Below are 14,092 nucleotides of genomic sequence, written 5' to 3'. Positions count from 1 at the left end.
CTAATTCCATCCTTAAAATACTGTGCCTCTAACAGAATTATAATTCAAACCTATGGTGCATACTGACTTTATCCTCTATAATTTGATTTATTCAATAAATTAATTCAAGATTTCTAATGGAACAACAGCAAAAAAAAAAAAAAGCAAAAAGCACTGCAAAGAAAATGATTTAAAAACTTGATTTTGTTTCATTACATACTAACAAATGCCAAAAATATTAAAAATTGATTACCAACTTCAAGTAATTTAGTGCTATGCAGTACACATACAATGGTGAAATTACATAGAGTGTTAGTGTTTTTTTGACAATTTAGAATACATAGCAACATCATGTCTCACATTCATCTTTAATATTACAGGGAGCATTCACTCATGCTTTATATGCATACATATTAATGGAGAAAAGCCATTTTAATTGTTTGAAGACTGATCAGACAGATCTTATTTTACTTAATAATTAGAAAATAAAAAGGGACCACTTCCCTGAATTGTATTTCATATCAAACTCTTTCTCTAAGAGATAAGGAAATGAGATTTTCCCCCTTCATACAAATTATCAATTAAGATACTGTCCTTTTTTAAGTTCCAGAGTTAGAACACTGATTGGTGGACAACAAATGGAAGCATTGAAAATGCATTTCTATATTTCTGTAGAGGACACTACAGAAATGTGTTCTCACCGTTTCTTTTCCTACTCAGGACCAGCTGTGGACACACAGTAGGGGTTCGTATTATCCTTGCCATTATCCAATTGACCCAAGTGACAAGAAATCAAAATGTCTTTTGTAGTCTTTCGACTACATTAAAGATGGGAGGGGTGAAAGCTGCTGCCTTTATCTCGACACCTTTTAAAACTAGGGAATCCATTTAATGTTGTGTACGTTATTCCAAAATGGTAATTACCCTTAAAATATATGATAAACACATGCTAATGAGAGAAGCCAACAAGGGCAAAAAAATCCACTTAAATAATGCAATCATAAGAGAATGAGTTTTAAGTAGATATGAGGAAATTATCATAAATGTCAAGGCCCACAAAATACAATAAAAAGGATTGATGTGTTTTATACATGCTAAATCACTGGTGGGGATTTATTATCTACACAAGACTCCCAGCTGACAGAAAGGCAGCCTTACCACATAACAATAACTTTTGTAAAACATTACCATTTAATTTTATATTTTTCTCTCTTTTTCCAGTGAGCTCATAAATTAAAGCTTTTCCCGTCTACTAAAGGGATATCAAATCTTGCGAATGAGGTATGAGAAGTATTTTATGCCTGTTCACATGAAAAGGAAACAATTAGAAGAGGTACTAGTTATTTTTACAAGTATCACATCTATTTCTCTCTTAGGAGTAAAGCCCAATATCTCTGTTATCAAGCCAATAGTGAAAACTCACATGAAATCAGAGCTTCTCAAGACAAAATTAGGTACAGAGGAAGAAAGGGTTTAGACTTATATTAAGAAATTTAAACAGAAATATAATTGGATATTACTTAAGCTTCCTCAAGAGATGCCATTAAAAATAATCTTGAAGGAATGGAAGAGGGAATTAAACCAAGCAAGTGCAGAGAATTAGTTTGGCGGGAGACCATAAACATGCTAGAGAGTTCAACAAATTTCTGAAAGATAGAAATTGAGGAAAAGAATATTGACTGTTGGAAAGAGAACAAAGAAAGTTAAAAATATGCTCAGCTGTGAGCTGTAATAAAGTAGGATTCAGTCTTCTTGGTTTATCTCTAGGGACTCCAGGCTCAGAAGCAGGAGTGAGAAGGATGGATTAAAACAGGGAGGCTAATGGAATAAAATCTGCACCATTTTCCTTCCTCTAATATATGCAGAGCAAACAGCAACTCATGGTGGTAATTTGCAGTTCAAGTAAATATATCAGAGAAATCTTTTCCAAACAGGTTTAGTAAACCTCCTAGGGAAAAAGCTGAGGTTGTTGATGTGTGGACTCTGCACCACATTTTTACGGAGAAAAAAAAAATAGATGATGACAATGTCCAGAACCATAGAAAGTCATAAATCTTTAGACTAAAGGCGTCTACTCAGTGCCAAGCAGATTCAGTGAAGACAGACTTAAACATTATATTTTTAGCTTAAAATTAATTTTTTTTCAGGTTTGAGAAGAATATGTGAAATTAAGATACAATGGAGATTTGGCCGTACATATAAAAATGGTTAACAGGCTAGTTTGGGCTCTTGAAGCTGAGGTTAAGTTGCAGGTCATTTTGTAGGTTGATACCATAGTGCTGTGCTTGCCATTGACTGGTCTCCAGGGTTGCCCTGTAAAATTCACATGTACCGAGAAAAGAACTAACCCAAGGGTAAAATTTATCCAGTCTTCAAAACAAAGCCATTTCAACAGTAAGTATCAAATATTCTGAAAGAAGGACTGTGATGAGTTCACAGTGCCGAGTCCAAAACTCTCATTTTTAAGGTGGTGTTTAAGAGCAGATAGGATGCAGGTCAAGTGGATTCTGTATGGTATAAAAAGAAGTTTACAAGCAATAATCTAAAATGAGTTTCATGAATAAGTATCCTATTAGGAAAAGTAGCTCTTAGACAATGAGTTAGAAGATGTTTTGTTTTAAATGTCAGCAATTCAAAGGCCAAGAAACAGAAGATCCTAATAGCTTCCAGGGTACATTTTTGAGAAATATGATGCATACAAAAAGAATAAGAATTCAATGGCATTAGACTTCATTTATACAAAAGACAATGTGCAATACTTTTAAAGATCAGAGAAAAACTATTTTGAACTAGATTTCTGTACAAGCTATACTATCAATCAACTATGAGTGCAAATAAAGGCATTTCAGGCATGTCAAGACTCGTGACTTCTTGCCAAGACATTTCAATTACTTGAGAACATATTGAAATAAACAAAATGAGTCCAAATTAAGGAAGGGGAAAAACGTGAGATCCAAGAAATGCTGGAATGAACAGAGAAGTGAAATGAATACTATCTCAGTATAATCTTCAAAGTGGAGTAAGTACAAAAGGCCATCGGTCAAAATTATATCAAGAAGTCAGCACCAAAATGGTCTTCAAAAAAACAAGTAGAATAAATGCCATTCCAGAGATACCATGATTAAAGGGTAGAAGTGATATGGTAAATAAGGCATTCGTTTTCTTTCAACAAGAAGAAATGAGAGGAAATTAGAAACTCCAAGGAAATATACAGATGTATACACATACAGGGTAAAGTCTATATGACATAATCTTCAGATTGTGATAGCATGAAAGATAACTCATTTTGACATTAATAAGAGAAATTGTGTTTTCAAGTTGTACAAGGATCATTATTTGTGATCCACTGGAAAAGATATAATTCTGGTATATCATTCTTCTATGTAAGCAAAGTAGCAAAATGCTGTTTGTTGTTAACTTGTAGCTCAAACTACAGAAAAAGCACAGATAATTTAATTAAGTATACAAAATATAACTTAAAATGTAAAGCTATCAACCTTGACAAAAAAAAAAAAAGAAAAGAAAGAAAAGAAAAAAATAGCTGTCAACCGCTGGAGGCAGATGTGAAAGGAGATAAATGAAGGTAAAGGTAGGAGCAAAAATCTCAACTTACTAAAAAATCAAAAGAAACTACTAAAATTTGTTAAAGAAAGAAATAGTGGTTTTGAGTATATTGTCTAAAACTACACCATTACCAATAAAATAACCGAAAATTATAACGCGTTAGAGGAAGGAGTGAAAGGAGTACATAAAGTTTATAAATAAATAAACACTAGTTTACTGTTGAGTACTATTTAGTTTTTATGATGTCCCAGCAAAAGCCTAAAGACAAAAACAGCCAAATAGAAATCTGCTCTTCTTGTTGACAAGCTGTTGCATCAGACACCTCTTGTGCACAGCCTAACAGCTCCTTGGCCTCATCTGAGTTTCCAGCCATGCTGCCTGCAACCATTTTGGGCAGGCTTCAACTTATTTCACACAGAGGGCTCCTTATCTCAAGCGCACACCACCTTCATGCTTTCCCGCTATACCCCAGGGCTTCTCTGATCCTGCTGCAGTGCTCGAAAGCAGTCAAGAGGAGCTCCCATGTGTCTATGGGCAACCCTGAGTGTATGGAAATCAATGATCAAATGCTTCTCCACATTGACCTTTGGACAGGTCATTCTAAGGCATTCTATATAGTCCTCATGATATTTGTGTGATGAGCTGCAGCTGTCCGCAGTGGTATGAACTTAATAATGCCCCTTGATAATAACTTTCTTCTTTATTTTTACATTTTTCTTAGTCCTTCCCTTCTCTGTTTGAACACCTCACAAATAAACTACCTGCTCACAGGTTCTTATCTCAGAATCCCCTCACAAGAGAAACCTAAACTAGGACATCTCTTCTGCATCCTTTTTGCTTTTTCCATGTTCCTGCATTAAATTTATTGTAAAATTCTTATAAATATTTGCATTATTATAGATCATGTATTCCTCTCACAATTATATGTGCAAAGACAAGTCAATTTCTCTTCTGCGGTTCATTGACAATTGTTACTATGCACTAGGCACTCATGGTATGCTTAAAATGATTTCTCATGTCAAGGAGATGCTAGGTTTAGAATCACAGCAGGGAATAATGATGAACATGTAAAATTCTAGTCAGTGGAGTATCAAACTGGGAAATACAAAGACGAGAAATACCATTTGAAACTGACAACATTCTCACGATGATTGAGCCAGAATCCCTTTTCTTTTTATAAAATAACACAATAATGTTTACCTCTCAGGGAACCAAAATGAGTTTTTAATGATTTTTCAAGTACTTCTTAAGGGCTTGAGTGCTGAGATTTTACAATGTATTATACATTTAAACTATTCACAGATCTCAAAAGACTGAAGTGAATAGGAAATGCCCTGGGCAAGGAGTCAGAAGATATAAATCCTCGATCTACCTGTGCCTCTTATTTTTGTTTTAACATTAAGGCAAGGAATGCAAACCCTCAAAGCCTCAGTTTCCTCATCTGTAATAACGTTAGCACCGCCAATTCTCACTTGTTAGTCTTAAAGCTTCATAAGCCATTATTTGTAAAAGCTTTTAGGATACCAAATATACTGTAAAACCAGGGCATTATTATATCCATGGAAGTGTATGGTTGCAGTCACTGAGAGACAGAAAGCTTCTACTAGGAGAATGTGCAAATTGGACAGTTTTTAAGCTAAGTGTCCAAGAATAATGCCTGGCTATTCTAAGGCCAACTTTGTAAAATAATTGCTCAAGGACAGCCAGCAAGAATACATTGCTGGCTGCCATATTCTTTTGAAAAACTATGAATCACTTCCTAACATGCAAAAGTCAAGAAAGTTGACCTAAGAAACAAAACCTTCAGCTCCCCTGTGAAAGTTAGAAATGTGACCACATGACCTGTGTACTGGAATGGTCACTCTTCCCAGTGTTGAATGGGCTGTTTCCCATAGAGGAAGCATGCATCTGTAAGATGCCACCGCCCCCACAAACCCTTTCCCTTGCACCTGGCCCACTTTACTTACTTAGATTATTGGTTTGGCCCCTGTAACAGCTAGGTTTGAAGCTGCTTTTCTAGCATGGGTAAATGCCTTACCTAGAATATGAAAAAGGCAGCTGTGCAGGTTGGAAGACAAGGATGGAGAGCTAAGAAGGAGAGGAGAAAGGGAATGTTAGGGGTTCTTAAAACACAGTCAGAGGCCTCATTTATTCTACAGGCCTTGAACCTATTTTCAGTGGGAGAATGGTTTCAGAAAGAAATTCTACCCACAAAATGACATTGCAAATTTCCCATTAGTCAAATTAAAAAAAAAAACCATAATAAAGTATCTTTGAATTCTACATAAAAATATAATTTTTGTGACTTTCAAAGCAAAAGGGAACATTGTGGCTCTGAGGACAGAAAATGCTACCTAATTTTTATATGTTTTCTTGACAATAATGCTCTAGTGACTTTCAAGAGGAAGCACTTAAAAAGGATAAGTTGAAGTACACCACATCTTATTAATTTGTTTTGCAAGGACAATGGGAACTGCTGCATTAAATTATTCATTAAATACATCTTACTTTACTCACTTTGCTTTCTATCTATATTGCTTCTTAGGACGTTATCACTTTAATTATTAAAATATCCCCTGTGAGATTCATAGTAATTATTATTATTCTGGCATCATTATATAGAATGGAAATAAAAAGATGGGTAAATAGAAGATGATAATACTGCACATCATAATATTAAAACTACAAGAGCCTAGTAAGAGTAACCGCCAAGAAGTAGTCTCAATTCAGGCATCATTTTCATCTTGTATTGGGACATTCCATCTGAAAAACCTGAGCAGTTTTTCAGACCATGATAAAACACATGGTAAAGCATAGTGATGGCAGGGATGCAGTCCAGCTGGCCTTTGGACTCTAAAAATTTACATATTTTCCTGCATTTTTCTTATTGACACTCTTATTGTCTCTTCACTGGCATGTCATCCACTCTCCCCCAAATACTGAAATGGGAGAGTTCCCTGACCTACTGGAGGGACTTGCAACAGGATGAGCACTTTGGGGCTCTAGCCCCATACTTGCATCTAGGGATGTGTTACAATTAATGGTCTTTTAGCAGTTGTCATCCACAGACGGCTAAGTGTTAAACCAGTTCAGTGTAGAGTCACGGCGACAGCGTTTTACACCCTGCCCTCTTTGTACCTGGGTCCTTGTCCAGCATCCAGGAAGAATCAGGTCAAACAGACTTGATGAATGGTGAATGTGGGATTTTATTGAGTGGTGGAGGTGGCTCTCAATGGGATGCATGGGGAGTTTGAAAGAAGATGGAGTGGGAAGATGATCTTCCCCTGGAGTTCAGCCATCCCACAGCCGGTTTCCTCTCCAACCAACCCGAGGCAAACCCTCTCCATGTTTAGATGCTCCTTCTCTTCTCTCCTTCTCTGCCATGCTGCCATGGTGCTCTTCTGCTCATCTATTTGCTCATGGAGCCTGGGATTTGGGGGTTATATGGGTACAAGATATGGGACATGGAGGGCCAAAAGCAACATTTGGGCGTGAAAACATAAATGCTTGTTCTCATTTAGGGCCATGGGTTTCCAGGCTTGAGGGTGGGGCCTTTGCCAGGGTACCACCCTCTTTTGCCCAGTATTTTCCTGCCTCATGTCCATATCGATACCACTACTTCACAGACACCACACACACACACACACACACACACACACACACACACACACTCCTGAATGGTGGTACCTTTGGCAGTGGAGGACTAAGAGTGAACAGTCTAAAAGGAGTAAAAGAACTGGCTGTATAAAAGGTGTTCTAACTTTCAGACTCCCATAAGCAGAAGCCAAGGAGACCTAAAATTTTCATTCAACTGTCCTGCCAAGGGCAGAAGATGAGACAAATTCCTGGCAGACAATCTATCCAAGACTGGGAAGAATTCATCTGATGAAAAAGCCCTGTGCCATCTCTTCTGGAAATCAATGTTAAATAGAAGGCAGAAGAACAATAAATCCTAGGGTTCAGTGATTTTAGGATTTTCAAAACACTGCCTCTTTATAACAAATCAGCTTATTTAAATTTGTTTTCACATCATAAGATCAGAGATCTTAGTCAAAATATAAAATTATACACCTTGGAAAAGAAAGCATTTTACTGATAAATGTATTTACCATGATGTATTTGTGCAAATGTATTTACAATGATAATAAAATATATTCACATAGGAAAAGGGGAATTCTAAAATACTTACTGGAGAGCTTTATATAAAGGTGGAGTGTTGTAGAATCATTATTACAAGAGAGAGGCAAGTTTACTTCTTGTTTTCTACACTTTTCTTCTGTCATTCAACTTAAACTCTTCTGAACATGCTTTCAAAATTTCTATTTTAAATCATTTAATTCAATTTTTTAAAATTAATGCATGTATTCTATCAAAATATGTTAAAGAAAAGATCAGTATGACAGTTAGAATTTTATTCCTTAGCAGTTGGTTGCAGTTTTGTTTATCTGTTAAAGAGGCAATATCTAAACACCTTACTAATAAACATACATAAAATTTATTAGCTCTTAAATATTTAGTTTGTTCTCTGAAAGGAGCTACTAAGCAATTAAATAATATCTATGTAGATGGACAGGAAATACTCCCTTAGGAAGGAATATTGACAATGGGTAATCAAGACTCAATCCTGGGGTGAGGATAATGTTTCCAACTCAGAGGATGTGGGCATAGGAACTTGACATTAAAACAAACATTAACTCTCCATGACTCATAAGATGAACTTAACCTCCCACATGTTTTAAGTAACCTGCTCTTTCCCCACTGCCAAAAAATAAGTATAGTCAAAACTCTTCATTCTCCCCTTCTTCACTGCAGTATTTTGCTATTTTTCTAAATGCTGATGTTCCCTTAAAGGGGAGCTTTTAAAAATAATTATTACTCACATTTAATATTTCTCAGTATGGAAAAGTGCAAAGGGGACAGGCTGCAGGGAAATGCAGCTCAGAGTTTCAGTGATAGTCACATCTTTTCTTAATTTATCTTTGGGTCACAAAAGCCTTGAGAACAGGAACCATGTAATTTCCATTCATGTAAAATCCCTTGGGTATTAGCACAATGTCTTCCTTTCAATGAATGCATTCCTAGGGTTTAGGAATTTTCTCAGAATTCTAAAAAACATTTTCTTTCACTATGACTACAATCATTCTTTCTCCTTTACACTGAGAGAAAAATATAATTCTAAACCTTCTTTTACATTGATTTTTAGGAGAATATATAGGCTAATCAGAGCAGAAACAGCAACTATAATACTAAGAAGACTAATCGAGTCTCTTTTGTCATTCTCAATAAAATTTTAGACCTTTTATTCTTTCTAAAAAGAAAAGGAAAAAAGATTATTTCAAATTATGCATTTTGTATGTGTGTAATGAAGATCTATGAACTCAAAAAGAGCATGCCTTGTAATCACTAGCATAACTCTTTCATGGATCTGAAATCTAAGTTGACACTGTTGGATTCAGAGTCTTCTCCTGGGGTTCTGTATATAGTCATAAAGGATTAAAATATTCTCAAATAGAATAAGCTGAATAAATGTTCACAGTGGCTGCAGAACAGTAAGAGTTGCTGCCAATTTCTTCTTCTGTTATCTTTGTCCCAGAAGGATACCTGCCATATGCCAGCCTGAGCTCTCCTTTATAAGGTGTCTATTTGGGTACACGGGGGTCAGGGACCTGCCTGAAGAGACAGTCTGTCCTTTATAGGAGCTCAAGTGCTGAGCTGTGGGCTCCATTGTTTTGTTCAGAGCTGCTCGGCAGGTACGTTTAAGTCTGCTGCAGTGGAACTCATAACTGCCTTTTTCCCAGGTGCTCTGTCCTGGGAAGGTGGGGCTTTATTTATAAGTTCCTGATGTGCTGCTGCCTTTTTCAGAGATGCCATGCCCAGCAAGGAGATAGCCTAGTTACAGTCTGCCAGCAGAGGTGTTTCTGAGCTACCATAGGCTCTGCCTAGCTGCTGTGTGAACTTCCTTGCAGTTTTGTTTATAAAGGTACAGTTGGAACTGCCTCCATAATGGCGGTCTGCCTCTGTAATGGTGGACTGCCTCAGTGATGGCCAACTGCCTTGGTAATGGTTGATTGCCTTGGTAATGGCAGACTGCCTTGGTAATGACGGATTGACTTGGTAATGGTGGACTGCCTCAGTAGTGGCAGACTGTCTCAGTAGTGGCTGCCGCCCTTCTCCCAACAGAGCTGAACTGTCCTGGGTCGTACTGTGCTTGCTGTGAAACTCTCAGTCCAGCGCATTTCAGATTGCTGGTCTTTGTTGGGGTGGAACCTGCCAAGTCAGATCACCTGGCTCCCTGTTTCAGCCCCCTGTTTTTCAGTTGAATGGGTGGCTCTGTCTCCCAGGTGTTCCAGGTGCCAGTTCAAATGGCCACCCAGACTTGTGTGAGTTTTTGTGCAGAGACCTGCTGCGCCAACTAAAACAGCCCTGCTGGAAGCTCATGGTGCTTTTCAGCCCAGGAATCTTCTGGTCTGTGGGCAGTAATAACTCGTTTGGAAATGCAGTGTTCACTCACCATCTGCATTGTTCTCACTGGGAACTGCACTCTAGAGCTGTTCCTATTCAGCCATCTTGGATCCCCATCACATTTTCTTTATCCACTCAATTGATGGGTATTTGGACTGGTTTCATGTCTTTCAAATTGTGAATTGTGACACTATAAACGTGTGTGCAAGTATCTTTTTTGTATGACTTTTTCCTCTGGGTAGATACTGAGTAGTGGCACTGCTGGATCAAATGGTAGGTCCACTTTTAGTTCTTTAAGCAATCTCCACATCATTTTCCAAAGTGGTTGTACTAGTTTACATTCCTACCAACAATGTAAAAGTGTTCTCTTTTCACCACATCCATGCCAATATCTGTATATATTTTTTCAATTTTTTGATTACAGCCATTCTTGTAGGAATAAGGTATTATTGCTTTGTGGTTTTAATTTGCATTTCCCTGATCATTAGTGATGTTGAACATTTTTTTGTTTGCCCAACAGCCTATGTGTTTTAATAGAGTGCTTCTGAAAACTAAAAGAGTAATAATAAAGCCTTTATTATTTAAGGCACAGCTTAAGCTGCTGAATAAAGGACCCCCAAAATACAGTGATTGAAATATGATAAATGCTGTCTCCTTTCTATCTACATGTGAACAGTCCTTGGTTAGAGTGGTGCCTTGCCATCTCCATAAGTGGCTTTCATGGTTGCTCCACTTGCCATTCTCTAGTTAGTTGGAAAGATGAAAGAAACCAAAAGTAAGTCACTTCATCTCCTTCAGGCTGTCACTCAAATGTTACACACACTTTTTCTATTGGCAATTTTTGGCCCAAACTTAGTTATGTCACCATATCTAGGTACAAGTGAGGTTCATAATATCATCTTTCCCTGGGCAGGTATGTGTATAACTAAAAATTTGGATTATGTTTCTACAGAAAGAGGGAAGAATGGAACTTAGGGAACAGTAAGTGGTCTCTGCCACAGAGACTGAAAAGATTACATCCCAGATTTAAGATTAAATTGTTGTATTTGGGATGAAAAAAGGAAAAGAAGAGTATCTTAAGGCTATCTTGCCCAGTTTTTCTCTGAGGCACCATGTGGATAACCCATTCATAAAGCTTTTCTTTCCTCACAAAATGAAGAATAATGAGCTATAAGTAAAGCAAGAATTCTAAGTGCAGAGAACTAAGAGAAAGGAGAGTCAAGAAGTGAAGGACCGCTGTGAGAATTATAGCTTGCCTTCTCAGAGCTCAGGGCCATCACCTAAAGGAGCTGAAAGCCACATCCTTCGGCCTCCTTTCAGGGGATGAGTTTGTATCATGTCTGTATGGTTGGAAAGACATGGAAGGATCAGAGAATTCTGCCCTAAGAGTGCTTAAATGGCTCTCCTTGAGCATATATCTGACCTTCACTAAGTTTCTTTTACAGGAAGAAGGGAAGTTACTTAAGAATTCACTCACTAAACTTTAGAAAACTGGCTGGAATCTACTGTGACCCAGGATAGCCCTTCTAGACTGAATCTTCCCTAAATCTGGTATAGACACACACACAAACACACACTTCCTATAAAAGCAATCAGCAGTGTAAAGTGAAAATACAAAGGAAGCACAACCTGAAAACTGGCAATGCAGGACAGGACAAGTGAGAAGAACATCTCCAATTGCTGACAAAAAGATGTCAATCATCACCTACATGGGTCTTCAACGAGACCTGTATTATTATTCACCCAAGCTCTTCACTGGCAGATAAAAGTAGAAACAAATTCGCTGCAGAACCCATAATCATTGTTTTCTGAGACAAGTTGTTTGACCTCTTCTATTTATTTCATTTTGAACAGAAATTTACCTTCATAGCTGCCACACATTGTAAGTTTGACTGTAATGAATTCATGTCTAATGAATTGTTTGTAGATTGCTAAGAAGTCAAGTTTGTTGGTAGAAGTTACATTTTCTTTTCTGTAAATAATTGTGCCCAAAAGTTTAATAAAAATGGTAGCTCTAAAAAGGGAAGCAGATGAATTTATACATGCATAACTGCATCCTATGGCTCTGTCTTCTCAGTAAAATTTTGGCATTTTATCTTCACCTTCTCTTTCTACCTTTTCCTCCCTCAATCAACAGACTAGTGACCAAAATACTGTCTCCTATCTTTTAACATAAATTATTCAAGATAAATATTTACCTAAATCTAAAAAAAAAAAATTAGGCACTCACTCATACTACATAATACATCCTGGATTATTGGTTTCTGACCGTTTTCAACACTTCGGTAATAAGTTGTAGGAATTGACATCATTCCATCATGAGAGTTCATACCACTACTGTCATTTTGATTTAATGATCAATGTATAATAGATACTGCTTCAATTTAATAGCACATGTCGGTCTCCTAGTTTGGATGAAAACATCTGCTTAATTTAAATTGCCTGGTACGTTGTCTTAATATTGCTGCTTGATTTTAAGAAGAAATTCTAGGAAATATCCACAGTGCTTTTATCCTAACATTCAAGATAGCTTTCTTCGTTCACCGGCTAATCTCATGGATCAAGTGTGTGACATACAGGCACTTATAAATACACTAATATATATTTGGATATACAAAAAGGAAACTTAAACAAAAGGGATCATTTGAGGTTTATGCAGTGATGTTTGTAGAAATCTAGGTGAATAATATCTGTAAACGACAATTATTGATTCTAGGGGGAAAAATTGTGTAAAAAAGTAATAACCACCATAGTGCACTCTATGGATCAGTGGTAAATAGCATTTACAGTATTGTAATAATGTCAAACTTAATATTGGCTGAAATGAAATTATAATAAAAAACACAGTGAAGAAATTCAGGGGCCAAAATTATGGGGTAATGCATAGAAATAGGTTGAAAGCAAGTGACATCCTCAGCTTCCATGTTAAGGATTTAATAGACAATCTAAATTTTGAAGTATATGCATGTCACTTTGTTTGCTATCAATAGTTAGCAGTGATTGCCTCTGTCCATGTGAGGAAGGACTCTTGAGAAGTATATAACATTGATAAAAATAAAAACCAACAAAGATCTAACTGGAATTACACAAGACCCCTGCAGAAAATCTCTTGATAAGATCTACCAGACTCCCCTATTTAGAACAAAGTGGAGGAGAGGTGCACTTTGTCCCTAGCGAAATGACAGGACTGTGAATGTTGGTGTTAAAGTATCGGAAATGAAATTATTCCCAGGATTGAAGAAACTTACCTGGAACAAGACCTAAGCAAAAATATTAAACTAGACTGAGACTGATTTTACCTCCCTCTAAGATTCTTTGTGAGCCCCCTTGCTTCTCAAGTTCCCCAAGTGGAATAAAGTAACTTCAAGTCCCTTTGTCTACCCAAAACCTCCCCTACAGCTCCTACACCACTAATGCACATCTCATTTAGGCCAGTTTTCTCTAGGAAATGGCACAAATTCTCAAATTATTTCTCTTCCTTTCTCCCCAAATAAATTCCCATGCTCTGATCTGCTAAGCCATAGTCAGAGCTTTAGGAAGCAAACTAGAATGTCAAGATATCACCAACAATAAATAATAGTGAGAGTTTAGTCAGCATTTTTGCAAAAAGAATTTGCAATCCAAATTGGATGCAGAAGGGAAATAACTTCAGGCTTGGACAGTAGGATTAGATGTGTGAAGTCAGTGAATTAAAGCATCAATGTATGAGGCACTAGGACCACGGGGAAGGTCTTAGAACTGTGGAAGTGTAGGCTGTGCGCAGTGGCTCGTGCCTGTAATCCCAGCACTTTGGGAGGCCAATGTGGGCAGATCACAAGGTCTGGAGTTCGAGACCAGCCTGGCCAACATGGTGAAACCCTGTCTCTACTAAAAACACAAAAAATAGCTGGGCATGGTGGTGGCCACCTGCAATCCCAGCTACTCAGGAGGCTAAGACAGAAGAATCATTTGAACCTACGAGGCAGAGGTTGCAGTGAGCCAAGATCACATCATTGTACTCCAGTTTGGGTGACAGGGTGAGAGTCCATCTCAAAAAAAAGAACTGTGGAGGTGTTAAACACTCTTTTGACTCTAGAAGATTGATCAG

This window comes from Saimiri boliviensis, chromosome 1 (genome assembly GCF_048565385.1).
Source record: "Saimiri boliviensis isolate mSaiBol1 chromosome 1, mSaiBol1.pri, whole genome shotgun sequence".
Lineage (NCBI taxonomy): Eukaryota > Metazoa > Chordata > Mammalia > Primates > Cebidae > Saimiri > Saimiri boliviensis.
The sequence above is the reverse complement of the archived record's forward strand: the minus strand, read 5'-3'. Positions refer to the sequence as shown.